Source organism: Pinus tabuliformis, chromosome 8 (genome assembly GCF_031772625.1).
Source record: "Pinus tabuliformis cultivar Carrire ecotype Pingquan chromosome 8, CPIR1, whole genome shotgun sequence".
Lineage (NCBI taxonomy): Eukaryota > Viridiplantae > Streptophyta > Pinopsida > Pinales > Pinaceae > Pinus > Pinus tabuliformis.
Genome location: NC_142294.1, coordinates 1,852,596,917 through 1,852,613,460, shown reverse-complemented (window position 1 = coordinate 1,852,613,460; position 16,544 = coordinate 1,852,596,917). Strand labels below are relative to the sequence as shown.

At 33.8% G+C, this 16,544-nt stretch overlaps 2 pseudogenes; one reads left to right on the top strand and one right to left on the bottom strand.

The window, feature by feature from the left end:
* Positions 1–6,248: 6,248 nt before the first annotated feature.
* LOC149243669 (presenilin-like protein At2g29900) lies at positions 6,249–7,220 on the bottom strand (annotated as a pseudogene).
* Positions 7,221–11,020: 3,800 nt separating this feature from the next.
* Positions 11,021–13,311, top strand: LOC149243668 (1-aminocyclopropane-1-carboxylate synthase-like; annotated as a pseudogene).
* Positions 13,312–16,544: the final 3,233 nt, after the last annotated feature.

Genomic DNA, 16,544 nt, shown 5'->3' with positions numbered 1-16,544 from the left:
TTAGCCCCGCTCAACTTCTCCATGTCTGTAGCTGCTATCTCCATTTTCAATATATTAATGCCCAAAAAAAAAACTCCACTTAAAAATAAAACTTTGATTATTACTCTTTAAAATTTAGTAATAATTACCTTCCTCCTTTTAAAATACCCTTTTCAAAATTCCTGCTCCTTTTTAAAATATACTTTTCAAAATTCCAACATATAATTATGTAAATATAAAAACATATATACTGTTTTAACCTTTTCACATTTCACACATACATATGTTGATTTGTATACGTGCAAGCTTGATGAAAAAAATTACGAACTCCATGTTTTAGGCTTCATGGCATGTTTCACCATATGCCCACAGCCTTTTTATTTCTTGGAACAACTGTCTTAACATTCCTCAACTAGTTCCTCAGTTATTTCCTGGATAGATCGCTTTCCTAGACTCTCTTCTTTTGCTGGGATTTTTTATTTCCTTGACAGATCCTTCAACAGCTCTAGAGGTAACAACCAACGTTTTAATGAATGCTGCCAGAGTAAGGTGATGGAACAAAGCGGCTTGCACAGTGGATATTCGACCTTAGCTCTGATACTAGTTGTTAGTTCAGAGCATACATAACACACAACAGATTTATACTTTGAGATTTAGACAACAATAGCAAAGAATAATTTCAGAGACAAACAAATGAGGAAACAACAATATTACTCAATCAAAAATAGTGGAATAGATAAAACAATCATTGGAGAATAGAAATCACTTAGCATTACATAACAGGCTTGGGCCTTTGCTTGTAATCCTTGGCCAGAGAAATTACAAATTTATAGAGGTAGAAGAAGGATCTAGAATCCTATATGTGATTCAGATGGAGATCTAGAATGACCTAGAAACTAATGGCAGTGTAGAAAGATCTAGAATCCTGGAGATCTAGAAACTAATGGCAGTTTAGAGGAATCTAGAATCCTGCATGTGATTCATGAATTTGGCTTCACACTTAACATTATGCGAGAGAGAAGGGCATATTTGGCGGCGTTAAAAGTGCCCAGCCAAACTCGAGAGCTTTCACTAGAATGGACGAATCAATAAGTGACAACTCTTCTTTTCCCAAGATTTCCCTAGAAAAGAGAGTATTTGCATATATTTGTAGTGCAACAATTAGTACAAGAATAATAACACATTTTACATATCTCATATTCATTTTTGCAGTTCCTAAATTACGTCAAAATATATCCTATAGAGAAGGCATCTTGGCAGTGTTAAAAGTGCCCATCCAAACTTGAGAGCTTTCAATAGAATGGACAAATCAATAAGTGACAACTCTTCTTTTCCCCAGAAAAGAGAGTATTTGCATCTATTTGTAGTGCAACAATTAGTACAAGAATAATTGCACATTTTATATATCTCATATTCATCTTTGCAGTTCCTAAATTATGTCAAAGTATAGCCTATAGATACCAGTTGAAAATAATTAAATTCTAAGAATAGCAAATGTTGTAATACTTGACTCCAGATATAGGCGCAGACTAATGGATGAGGAAGCCCAATTCAGAATTTGAAGCCAGTTCTTTTGGACACCTAGTGCCGGATATCATTCATAAAATATCAGTGAATCCCGAATTCAACTTTGATACAACGACAAATCCCAATCTCTTAACAACTTGGGCAATTTATATTGGATTTACAGATAAAATACTTAGATGTGAATAAGAATGGTGATTTGGAGGTTACATATGTTTTTAGGTAATTCATTAAAAATATAGTAACCTATCCAAATGTTGGCAATGATCTTATCCAAGGGAGCTAAATCCATAATTTTCAGACCAATTGGAGTCATCTTCCACTTCCACTTAGCTTAATATTTCTATTATAAAATCAAAAAGAATAGTAACCCAAAAAGAAAAGAAATAGTGATAATTAGAAGAAAAAAATTATATTTCATTTCATTTATATGAAAATAATATTAAAATTTCACATTCAACTTTCCATGGATTATTTTTTTATATTGATATGGATTTTGTGTATTGTTTTAATATAAAATTAAAAGTTAACAATTTTCTAATAAAATTTATTAGATCACAAATCATTTATAAAATCAAGATTAATATTGATTTTTTATAGGGTTTTTTCACAAAAAATTTTTTAAAAAATCATAAAAAAAAAACATAGGCTTTCTTATTTCCTTTTACTTCTAAAAAATCAAAAAATTAAATAAATAAAAAATCATAAAATTAAATAAAAGGGAAATAAAACTGATTTCTTTTAGCAACTATTAAATTAAGAAGTTACTAGAAAGCTCATAATAAGACCTCAACCAATCAATTTACAAATAAATAAATTTAAATAATAACAAAAAATAATAAAATTGATTTCCTAATGTTAAACTATAGATAAATGACAAAAAATTGGTCAAAGACAAACTAATATGCAGTGAAAGGAGAAAAATTGAATGCGTTATACCATGCCTACGACATGTATAATAAAATAATCCATTCAAAAGTGGATGTGAAATTTTAACATTACAACAAGAACTTTCATATAAACAATATTAAATATAATTGAATATAAAGTAATAGTACCTCTCATAGTACCACCTTGTCGACCTTCTCCCAAAGCCATCCTCTATCTTTCCAATGTGGACGACAATCGTCTCACGAGAATGAGATTTGTTGCATCACTTGTTTACAATAATGGTTCTCATAAAGCACAAAATCCTGTCAAAATTATTCAGGATGCACTGTCAGAAACATTGACTTACTATTACCCACTTGTAGGGAGGGTAAAGAAACTCCAAGTAGAGTGCATGAGAGAGGGCAACCTTTTCATTGAAGCTGCCATGGACACAAGTCTTTCACATGTGTGGTATTGGAGGAGTTAAAACTCTCATTTGAACCTCTTCTCTGTCAGTGTGTTGAGGTTGAGGAAGCCCCTCTCTCATATTTCAGGTAAGCTTCATTCTTCTTACTCTTGGTTAGTTTTTTGTTATTATATTAATAATAAGACAGTTAAGCGTGTTGGTTTGGTCCCTACAAGATTTGGGATTTATTACTATGCACTCACTCAAGGAAATTCATCCATCACTCTTGGCAAGTCTCCCTCTATCATTAATCTAAGACCATTACTTGTAGTGTTTTGGTCTTAGTCTTGAGGTTTCTTTAATTCTTGGGAATAAAAGATATATATATATATATATATATATATATATATATATATATATATATATATATATATATATATATATAGATATATATATATAAAGAGTTAATGGTGAAATTTTAAGGTATTGGATGACTTTTATTTTGAAAATAATAGGTAACACATTTCAATTGCGAGGGCCTTCTTGTTGGTGTGATTTTCAACCATAGTGTGTGTGTTGGGTGAGGAACAACTCAGTTTCTTAAGGGAGTTGGAAAGTTTGATAGAGGAGAGGCTGACAAAGAATGAAGCCGAAAAGAGGAGCAGAGGTTGGTCTTCTCAAGATTCAAAATGACTAAATAGATTACATTGTAAACATCAATAGTAAATAACTAAAGTAAAGCTCGACACCTATGGAGTAGAACTCAAGAAAAACTAAATTGTCTATGACACCTATCGGACAATAGAATCAAATGTGATGACACCTCACTGACAACTAACTGAAAGTGAGATCGATATCTCAACATCCCCTCCTAATCTCAACTGTTACATGTAAAGACACTTACAATGCCTAATTGTTCTCTTTGAAATTTAAATACATTCTTGCCCAATGGCTTTGTGAAAATATCTCCTAGTTGGTCTTTGGAACCACAGAAAGAAAGTACTATGTCCCCATCATTGACAATCTCACAGATGAAATGAAGATTAGTGTCAATGTGCTTAGTATTTTTGTGGAAAACATGATTTTTTTATAAAGGAATTACTGAATTGTTATAACAGTAGATTGGAGTTGGCTCCTTCTGAATATTTGAAATATATTTCAATAATATTTTCAACCACACATCTTGACAAGCCGTTGAATTTGTTGTTACATATTCTACCTTTGTAGAAGATATTGAAACGATTGGCTATTTCTTGGATGCCCATGAAATCAGATTGGTTCCAAGATGAAAAACATACTCTCAGGTGCTTTTGCGTTCATCTAAACTCCTTTCATAATCGTTGTCTGTATAACCTGAAAGTGAACAATTTTCAGAATATGTATAGAACAAACCATAGTCTATTGTCCTTGCAATATATCTTAAGATACTTTTTTCAACTTTCAAATGAGAAATTTTAGGTGACTGCATAAACGTGGAGACAAAACATGCTGCAAACATAATATTAGGTCTAGTTGAAGTGAGATATAACAAGCTACCGATTCGACTTTTATATAGTGTGGAATCAACTTTTGGTGCTACATATTCTTTGCTTAGTTTTGTGCCTTGATCAATTGGTGTATCTGCAGGTTTGAAATTGGTCATTTTGAATTTTTAGATGATATCAGTGGCATATTTTTGTTGACCGACAAAAATGCAATTAGCCGATTGGTGAATTTCAATGCCTAAAAAGTATTTCATCACTCTTAGATCTATCATATCAAACTTTGTTTGCATTGCTGCTTTGAAATCTTCTAACATCATATTTCCTCTATAAAGAAGATCATCTACATAAAGACATACAATAAGAATTTTACCTTCATGCATTTTGGTATACAATTTTGGCTCATGATTTCTTCTACAAAAACAACTTTTGTCAAATTGGTGAATTTCAATGCCTAAGAAGTATTTCATGACTCCTAGATTTGTCATGTCAAACTCTGTTTGCATTGTTGCTTTGAAATATTCTAACATCATATTTCCTATATAAAGAAGATCATCTACCTCGTAGCTAAGTCAAAATAGGCATGACGACCATAATGAAATTAAACATTTCATGAACGATTTGCAGCACAATCAATGGAATATGCAGGATTGCCTAGCGTCACTCCAACGAGGGCAAAGGAAACTAGCTAAGTGTATGTAACAACTAGAGGGGCATATGGCACATGTAGAATTTCATGTTCATGGGTTACTTAGGATTCGAGATCCTCCAGTTAATGACCCGGATAATCCTATTGTTCATTGATGTTTTTAGGTTGTGTTTTTATCTTAGGGATCTTTTGGGCATATTGGTATTTTCGGTTCTCCCTTCTAAGAAATTCTTGACTTTCTGTAATAAGCTTTTGTGTTGTTTTTTTGACCAACAAATCCAGTTAGATTAAAGCCAAAAGAACGCTAAATTTTGCAAAAACATACAATAATGTTTTAACAAATTAATAGGAACTTTTGAAAAAAAAAAACGTAATAACTAAACCAATAGACCTAAGTCTGAGGAAAGAAACTTTAAAAAAAAGAAAACATTAAAAATAATGAAAAGGGAGCCCATCTCTTAGGAAGATTATTTCAAAGGTTCAAAAAATAAAACAAAACCCATAAAAGGCGAAATAATAGAAAGCAAGACAATACCCTTCAACACCAAGACCACACTACTTCTGAAAAAGAAATCCACTAGGTTGTAGGTCCAACATTTAGTAAACCATTACCGATGCAAGTGTGGATGAAAATAGTGAATATATTAATTAAAAGGTCATAGTAATGTAGTTCAGATCCTTTCAAAGGAACATAATGGCACGGCTACAAGCGATCCATAAGATATCATGTGTTCAAATGGGACTGCGGAAGTAGAATGACACCAACAATGGTTTTTAAAATGCTATTGAAATTCTGACAGCTCAATCTTCCCTGCAACTAAATGCTATCTTTATTGTTCCTTGAAGTCGAGTAATTGATCTTAGTGACATAGACGTTTAGTTATAGTTGAAATATACTAGCAATTGTCCCAAAAGGTACAAAGAGAGGCCGATAGGATTATTAAATTGGAATTGTTGAATTTTTCTAGAAGAGTTAATTGGTTTGTGGAAAACCTTGTTTTCTTGGACTGGATCATTGTGCAATTACCCTTCTAAACGCTCTTTTTCATTTGATAAAATAATCCTAATACTATTTTCAAATTTCCATAGATTTCCTCTTGCATTAAATTTCAAATACAAAATCAAATTACAGAGTATATTTCTTTGCCGAAGGAAATGATAAGAATAGAATACAACAGAATCAATGCTATTTGTGCTGAATTTATAAGTTTACAACAAAGAAAATTTGGCTTCCCTTGTGAGAGCTGATTTGATTTGTGGCCTCACGATATCCAGCAGTCTATTTAAGGCTATTCAAGCTAAGTGCAACTTTGGGGATTGGAGTTATTCTGCTCTAATATCAAAAAAGCAAAAGGTGAGTCATGATCTGAACCACGAAATCTTCCATTACAAGACGAGTTAAGAAGTAAAAAATTACACCCAAAGAAATTGAAACAGGGAGAGCAGGCAAAGCCTTCCGACATAAGGCCAACAGAATCAATGTTACATCGAGGCCTACTATTATGGCAAGGTAGCATGCATAAACTGTCATGTAATCATACATACCTGCACTTCCAACCAATACGCTGTAGAATATGAAGTCATCCAATCCCAGTTTAATTGCACCAGATGCAGAAAGCCCAATCCCATCCTGTTGGTATCTATCTATGTGTGTAGAACCTTCAATCCCATTTGGGTGCGGCCTCCCCTCACTATCACTATCAGTTTGGGTCAATAATCCTTGTAGTGTAGAAGGAAATGGCAAAGAACCCACTTGTTGATTCACATATGTGGAAGAAGAAGTCCTCACTTGGTGATTTACAAGGGGAACTGATTCCTCTTCTGCTGGTGTCTTTGTGTCTTCGTGAACACGACTCTCCTCTGTCTCCTCCTCTTCGACAACTATTTTGAAACCCTAAATAGAATCCTCATGAGGTAGCGATGTAGAAGCAGAGGCAGTGCTCTCATCGCATCCTGAATTCAAGGATTTCAATAACGCAGATCTCGAACCTGAACTTGCTGGTTTCTTCCAAATGTTTCGCATCTATTGTTGTGAGAGGGCTTTTTCTAATCTTTGCACAAATGGAGGAAGGGAGGGGTTTATCAAAGCTTCTTCTTCTTCATCTTCACTTTCAGTAGCTAGAGGGTGACTGCGAGGAAGAAGTGCATTTCCATTTTCACACTCGGGGACTACGATGTGGGGTTTTCTCATGACAGGGCGAGCCTCGTAAATCAAAGCAGGGATTTCCTCATCTCTTGAAATAGCGAGCTCTACCAAAATTTTGAGAGGGCCACACGGGATGAGAATGGCAATAACATCATATACTGCCATTGCAACAAGCAGCACCCATGAAGTCCATTCAGGGAGCATAGTAAACCATAATGCAACAAGCATGCCTATGAGTACCAAGTAACCCTGGGTGAAAATTATGGGAACTTTGCACAAGAAAATAAAAAACACCCCCACAACAGCGAAATTAAATAGCACAACACCAAAAGTAAAGCAGTCAATAGGTATAGAGAGAGCTTGCACCAGAAGCATGGCCACGCCCCCACCCATATAACCCAACACAATGAATGCTGCAAAACCTATGTAAAAACGAAGAAACTTCATGCATCTGTAATAGAAAAGGAATACCAACAGGAATGTGACCACTATGACAACAACTACAAATATAAGGGCATTCAGAAGAGCACCCCCAAATTTTTTCCAGTCTGAATCAGAGGATTGTTCATCATATATGAGAGTGGCGAAGAAAATAAAGACGATGACCAGTTAAGGAGATGATAGTGACCAGGTTCAATGCACATCAGAACTCGGAGGTGAAAAGAAGGCAACTCAACCGATATTTGGAAAAAGCAGTCAAAGTGCAGTGCAAGCTTGCGAGATGTGATGCGCAGGACTTCAAATCAACGGTTGAAAGTGTCTCACGTGATCGAATGGAGCAAGGTAAAAGTGTTGATGATTGTTGATGCATAGGAAGGCCTATCGGCCTAATTATAGCTTCAAAAAATTCATGCATATGATTGTAAGCTAGTCTTCCAAGAAAGTGCATACCACATGTTAGTTGTATACTTGGAAGATTTAGTTGAGATTTGAGAAGAAAACAAGTTAAGAGAAACGAAAAGAAACTCAAACCCTATAGCACAAAATAGCAAATAACTTTCATCAAAGCCAGCTAGTTCGGCCTTCATAATAACTGCTTTCTAAGTTTAATCTTTTAAATAATTATATGATCCAGCAACTTTCTGTTCCCAAAGAAACGCAGGTTTGACCAGTTACCTTAAAATTTCTAACAAATAAGAAAAGATGTTGAATGCTGCCCTAGTTCACTAGTAACAGCTAAAATTGTAACTGTTACCTAGTATTTTTTCATCCAATAAAAATAAAAATTCCATATCAAACAATAGAAATCCGTATGTTTTTTGCTGCATGTTGGAATTGAAGATGCTTTCTTGGGATTGAAGATGCTTCCTCAGTGCATTGAAGTGTCAAGTATCCAACACCAACGGAAGAGGTGGGGCAACGTTTTACTTTTTGTGGGGCACGTGACCATCCAGCCACTTAATGGCCATGACAGCTAGAAGACTTTTCAACAAACCCCTTGCATGGGCGCACTGGCCACTTTTGAGAAATCGAACCCTAGTGGGGGCTGTAGCATCACCCCGCTTTCACCGACCTGGTTGACCTCTCATGGGTTTTGCCGCATGATAGAAATAAATCCCTAAGCTAATAGATTCTAATAGCAACTATATTTAATTAGTTTCGTATGTTTTATTTTCAGTGGAGATCCTTGATATCTAATCAGTGAATTCTTAATGTTATCATGTTCCATTTCCAGTGGAGATCCTTTATATTTAATTAGTTTCTCATGTTTCATTTTCAGTGGATTCTTAATGTTATCGTGGGCCTCAACTATGGAAATTTTTTGCGAAGTTTTTTTATAATTTTCAGTGGATTCTTAATGTTATCGTGGGCCGCAAGTATGGAAGTTTTTTGCGAGGTTTTTTTATATTTAATTAATTTCTCATGTGCCATTTATTTTTTTAGTTTTCAGTGGAGTCGTTAATGTTATTTTTTTAAAGGAAGACTTAATTTAAGGATTCAATTCTTGTAATTGTCACTATAATCTGTAAACATATATTATTATTTTTAAGGAAGATTTAATTTAAGGAAGATTTAGAATCAATTTTTATAATTGTCATTATAATACTAAAAATACATCAAACAGTATTAATGAATTGTTTAATACAATTTGTTTTAAAAAAAACTTAATTTAAGGAAGATTTAGCATCAATTATTGTAATTGTCACTATAATACTAAAAATACAATAAACAATCTGTAAACAAATATACTAATTTCTTATAAATTTTGCAACAACCAAAACTCCAGTTAATAAAGAATCTACTCCTTAAATTACATATCATAACAGGACAATATACTCAATATACTCAAGATAACTTAAACCTTAACCTCATAAAATTACTTACTTAATATTATTGGTGCTCAAGATTTAGAAGCTGTTCAAAACAGTGGACCTCGAAAGCCTTTTACTTAACCACAGTTATATTAAGTTATTATATGGGATGCTGCTACCTGAAGCGGAAATAATTAGACACTCATACATTTATATTTATAGAAAATCACTTGACACATATATCTGTGTAAAGTTTTTAAGATGAAACCAAAAACAAATAATCATCAAATTTTGACTTCACAAAGAAAACAAATTTAAAATTCCAACTCTGGAGAGAGAAAATATCTTTTATAAAAGAAGTCAATGCTGTTTGGCATGAAGAATTCCTACTGTTCTTCCGCCAACGATCCTGGTGTGGTCGATTCATGCTTTCGCACCAGCTGCTTCACTGCTTGCTGACCTAAATTCATACTGTAGCTTGGATGGAGGAAGATATCACTTTATAATTGTTTAAAGGTTAGAAGTCAAAAAGGAAAAGTCCTTAATTTTGGATAATTTTATATTGTTTTCGAGAAAAATGTTAAGCTTTTTTTAATGGAAAACCGGCTTCTGTTACAGTGATTTCTTCTTTTGTTTGTGTATTTAAATTTCTCATTAACTATATATTAAAAAAAATCATGTGTGTTTTTTTAGTGTAGGTTTTTAATGTTATTGTAAGGTTGGAATTTAGAGGTTTCTTTTGTGCAGTTTTTTAAGTTTGTTTTTTAGTGTACGTTTTTAATGTAATTGTAAGGTTGGAAATTAGAATTTTTTAAAGATTAAAATAGCGGTGAATTCCAAGTAACCTGGATCTCTTTTACTTAATCACAATTATGTTAGGTTATGTACCAATGTTATTATATGAACATGCATATAATAACAAGCAAACAAAAAATATAAAAAATTGTAATTTAGAATTTCTATATAATAAAAGAAAGTTATTTGATATTTATATATATTTATAAAACTTAAATAGATCTGAAAAACAAATAACCATTATCAAATTTTGATTTCACAAGCTAAACAAATTTAAAATTCCAACTTGGATAGTGTTATAAAAGAAATCAATGATGTTTGGCATAAAGAATTCCTATTGTTCTTTGGCCATAGATCCTAGTGTGTCCTATTAATGGCCCATACTTAAAGGTAATTTTATGTAAATTACAAATTTTCAAAAATATCTCAAAATCTAAATATCAGGAAAGTCAACTATTTGATTTATGTTACGAAAGTCAACTATTTGACCTTCTTGAATGTTAGGAAAGTCAACCATTTAACTTTTCCTAGATATTAAATTTGGAAAATATTCTTAAAATCTGCATGAGTTCAACAATACATATGAAAATTATTTTCAAATCTGACAGGAAAACAATGCCAAGTTGCAGAATGATGTGCTCCGTACATAATGGAAAATAGAGTAGAAAAATAATTGAAAAAATAAACTATATCATTGGATTCGAACATTTAATTACAATAGTATTTTCAGAAGTTCGTATGTCATCGTCGTTTCGTGCCATGTAGTGAAGATATTGGTGTAGGTTGGAGAAGTTATATAAAGCTAAGGTCTCCATATACACAAGCACGTCGATTGCTTCAACTTCTGCGTGTGTATCATTACTTCAATCGTAGCATTCCAATATGGCGATATCGATGAACGGCCCAACAATGCAGCCTGCAAAAGTAGTGCGCCTTTCATCGTTGGCAACGTCTAAAGCCCATGGGGAAGACTCTCCATATTTTGGCGGCTGGAAGGAGTATGATGCTAATCCCTACCATCCGATAAACAACCCTTCTGGAATCATCCAAATGGGTTTGGCAGAGAATCAGGTAGACAACCTAATATAAATATTGAAGATTTTTGTCATTATATTTTGTAATTTATAATGTAGATATCAGTTTTTCGGATTAATTACATAGTTAATATTTAATAGATTTTTAAAATTAATTAATATGATTCATTTTAGGGTCCTGCAAATAAATCATATTAATTGGTTCGAAATATAGAATAAATCCTAACTATATAATTAAGCAGAAAAACTGATATCTATATTTATTCATATTCTATCATTTTTCACATACATTTGTGCTGGAAAACAATTAAATGTGCTTCGAATTGGATGATATTACTTGAAGCTGTCATTCGACTTGCTGGAAAGCTGGCTACTTGCGCATCCAAAGGCATCGATTTGTGCCGAGGAGGGCTTGTCAAGGTTTAAGGAAATCGCTCTTTATCAAGATTACCATGGCCTCCCTGATTGCAGAAAGGTTGAAAACTGTAACTTACAAACTTGACGTGTTCTCTAACAACTTGAATATTCTATACCAAAAGATGTACTTTTACTTTATTTAAGTGTCTTTGGATGGGATTAAATATTACTGAAAATGTTGAATGGTTGACGCAGGCAATTGCCATGTTTATGGAAGAAGTTGGAGGAAGAAAAGCGAAGTTTGAAAGAGATAGAATTGTTCTCACTGCAGGAGCAACTGCAGCCCACGAGGTGCTGACATTCTGTCTGGCTGATCCTGGAGAAGCCTTTCTAGTACCAACGCCATACTACCCGGGGTAAATTTATTTTTATTTTATTAATAATGTGGTGAATAGGTAATTGTTAAACTTATTTTAAGAAAGACAGAATCAATTTTAATAACTGTCACTATAACATTAAAAGTATATTCAACAATATACTAGCTACGAAAATGAAACTGCAACTAAATGAGTATGACTCTTTTGTGACTGCAGTTTTGATAGAGATCTGAGATGGCGCACAGGGGTGGAGCTCATACCCGTACACTGCAGCAGCTATGACGATTTTCAGATAACTATACCTGCACTTGAAGCAGCCTATCAGAAAGCCAGGGCTCGAAATATACAAGTGAAGGGTCTTTTAATAACAAATCCTTCAAATCCATTAGGAACAACCATGGATGCTATCACTCTAAGAAAGCTTCTTGGTTTTGTGTCTGAGAAGAACATTCATCTTGTCTGCGACGAGATCTATTCGGGATCAATCTTTTCATCTCCAAAGAATTTCACAAGCATTGCAGAGATTTTGGCCACCAATAAAATTTATCAGAGCGAGCGTGTTCATATTGTTTACAGTCTGTCGAAAGACCTAGGACTACCGGGCTTCCGAGTCGGAGTCATTTACTCTTACAATGATACAGTCGTTACCGCTGCTCGCAGAATGTCCAGTTTTTCGTTGGTTTCTTCACAGACACAACACCTGGTTGCTTCAATGCTATCTGACATGGAATTTGTAAGAAAATATTTAGCAGAGAATAGTAAGAGGTTACGGAAAAGACACGAAATGTTCGTCTCTGGACTACGTGTGGCTGGCATCAATTGCCTGAATAGCAACGCGGGTTTGTTCTGCTGGGTGGATCTCAGACATCTTCTGCAATCCCGTAACCAAGAAGGAGAGATTAGACTGTGGAAGATAATCTTAAAAGTGATTGGCTTGAATGTTTCTCCCGGTTCTTCTTGCCACTGCAGTGAGCCTGGGTGGTTTAGGTTCTGCTTTGCCAATATGACCGATCATACTGTGAAAGAGTCGCTGAATCGGATTCAGCGCTTTATGGAGAGCAGGAGATCGATTCAGCTCTATGATGATGGGAGGGCATCCACTGAAAAACACTCCGTCGTTGACGATGATGATGAGTCGTTGACGTCAATGAATGTCCATTCAAGTGGATGTTTGGTTCGGAAGAAGCAACCACATGGGAGGTCTCTTAACCAGACTTAAACCGTTAGGGTTTATTTTCATTCAAATAAAGTACAGAATGAAGTTAAAGAGAATAATGATGGGAGGGCATATGCACAGAATACAGATGAAGTTAAAGAGAATTTCAATTTCACTGAATGATGATTATGGTTCGTTGACGTCAATGAATGTCCATTCAAGTGGATGTTTGGTTCGGAAGAAGCAACCAGATGGGAGGTCCCAGAACCAGACTTAAACCGTTAGGGTTTATTACTTCATCCAAATAAAGTACGCCCCAGTTTAACGATTATGTGTTTTGGCTGGAGAGTTATGGAAATTTCTGTCATATTTTGTAGGGATTTTTATAAATTTAAGTAAAATTTGTTAAACTTCATCATTTTACATGGGCTAGAAGTTTTTGATAGTGTTAAATCTACTTTTCACCATAAAAACATGATTTAAATATTACATCTACAAAAAAAATTAAATTTTTTATGCAGATTCAAATTTCATCTCCTCAAGGGGCTTAGTGAAAATATCAACAACATTTTCACAAGTATTATAGTATTCAAGAAAAACTTCTTTAGATTGTATCTTCTCTCTAATAATATGAAACTAAGCATCAACATGATTTTTTTTTGCATGATACATTGGATTATTTTCCAACTTGATCGAACTCTGTTGTCACATTTTATCAATGTAGCCTTTTTTCGTTCTTCTCGAGCATCTTCAAGAACTGTCTTCAACTAAACAACTTCACAAGTTTATGCACACAAAGATTTATAGGATGACAAAAATACAGTAGGTTTTTTCTTGATACTCGATGAAACAATCCCAGATCCAATGTTAAAAGCATAACATGTAGTAGATCTCCTATCATGTAGATTTCCAACCCAATATGAATCTAGGTAACCTATCAGCTTGACATCAAATGAATCAATATACTTAATACCAAATTCAATTGTTCCTTTAAATTACCTGAGTACATCTTTCAATGCTCTCTAATGGCTTTATAGAGATATTTCCAAAAACTCGCTTAACACACTAACATAGTATGCTATGTCAGATTTGGTTTTAGTAATATAATTCAAGTTTCCAATCAGTTGTCTATACATTGTACAGTCTACCTCCTTTGAGTCATCATCAAAATGAAGTTGCACATTATGTTGCATTGGAACAAACACAACTTTACACTGATCCATTTTAAACTTCTTAAGAAATTCTCTCACATACTTACCGTGAGAGACAAAAGTCTGACAAACATATCTCCAAACTTAAAGACCTAAACAATGATGTGCTCACTAAGATATTTCATCTTAAATACTTGTGACATCTGCAACTTAACTCCATCAATTTATTTAAATGATTTTCTTATAATAATTAAACCATCAACATATAAAGAAATCAGTACTACATGCCCCTTTGCATCAAATTTGGTATATATATTCGAATCACTTTGGCTCCTCATAAAACCCTATTGAAGAAAGAAGGAATCTATCTTTTCATACCACAATCTAGGTGCCTACTGAAGCCCATATAAACAGTTATTTAATCTGCAAACTAAATGTTCCTACCCCTTTTCACAAACCCCTTAGGTTGTGTCAAGTATACCTCCTCTTTTAATTCACCATTCAGAAGAGAATATTTTACATGTAATTGGTACAAATTCCAATGGTACTTTGTAGCTACTTCAATTAACAATCTAATGGTATTTAATTTCGCTAGAGGTGCAAATGTTTCTACATAATCAATTCCCTCCTTTTGTGAGTATCCTTTTACTACCAATCTATATTTATATTTACCTATACTACCATCTTCTTTAAATTTGGATTTTTAGAACTATTTACATCCTATGAGATCTCTATCTTTAGGCGATTCAACCAATTCCAAGGTTTTGTTTTTAATTATAGATTCATATTATTCCTTCATTGCTTTTCTCCTCTCTTCATGTTCATTAGATTCATTAAAATTTATTGGTTCTATGGAATTTAAAAGACTACTCATTAAAGAATAATACTTATACATTTCAGGTAGGTGGATATGTTGAGTAATCTCCTTCGCACTTCACTACATTCACCCCTGTTCTCTGAAGGTACTTCTCCACCTCTAGGTGGACTCTAACTACTAGTGATATCCATATCACTGGATTCTTCCTCAAGCTTTTTCTACTAATGTTGACTGTCTTATACTTCTGCTTTATCATCTTCAACTTCACAAAATATGTTCCACCTTTCATAGTTGTTGTCCTTGTTACCCTCATGTACCTGCTCATGGAAAATTACATCTTTACTTGCAAACATTTTGTGATTAGAGGGATCAAACACTTTATAAGCTTTAAATTATGAACAATATCCTACAAAATTACATTTTGTACCTTTCACATCAAGTTTCTTTCTATTCTCCTTCGGAATATGTGCAAAGGCCTTACTCCCAAATACTCTCAAATGATGAACTATTGGTTTAGAATCATACAAGGGTTTGAATGGGGTCTTAAGATCAAGATACCTTGTTGGACTTTTGTTATTTAAGTAAACAACAATACTAATGGCCTCTCCCAAAAAGAATTTGAGAGGTTCCCACCTTTGATCATACTCCATGCACACTCCACAAACATCCTAGCTTTCCTTTCTTCCACATTGTTCTACTGTGGAGTGTAGGGTATTGAAAATTTCGGGCACTATTTGTAATACTTGATGAAGTTCCCTAATGTATATTATCGCCCTTGATCTGAAGGAGGTTGTTTATGAGATTTCATGTTTTATTCTCTTCCATGTTTTTGAATTCTATGAAATACTAAAAAAAATTACTCTTTCTCATGAGGAAGTAGACCCAAGTGTACCTTTTCCAATTGTTAATAAACAGTAAAAAATAATAAGCACCTCCTATGGATTTGGTTTACATAGGTCCACAAACATGAGAATGCACAAGTTCTAATACATCTCTTCTTCTCTTATCAAAACTAGAGGGGAATTTATGTGTGTGATTTTTTCCTAATGCGCATCCTTCTCAAGCAGCGTACTCATTCTTTAACATAAGGAGTCCTTCAACCATTCTTTATTTTTCAATAGAAAGAAATCATGATAATTGAGATGACCATAACTCTCCTGCCAGATACTTTGAGCTGAAATAGATGTAGAAGTGAGTGCTTGATGACACTTGCTAGTGAAATTAAGTTTGTACAATCCTCTAACTCTAACTCCTGAAGCAACAGGTTTGTAGTGATCCAAGAGGTGTTTCACTATGCAATGTTTTTTGAAGAATTCAACCTTAAGATTCTCATATGTAATTGTGGACATTAAAATCAAAATTCTCTTGATCCTCAACATATACATAGCATTATGAATGTGCTTGACAATTCCATTTTGCAAAGGCACTGGAATATCACCATATCCCTTGATCTAATGTGAACGATCATCTCCAAGTCTCCAAGATAAATATTGTCACCATTTCTTATTTCCTTGAAACTCTCATACCAATCCTTATTACATGCCATGTGA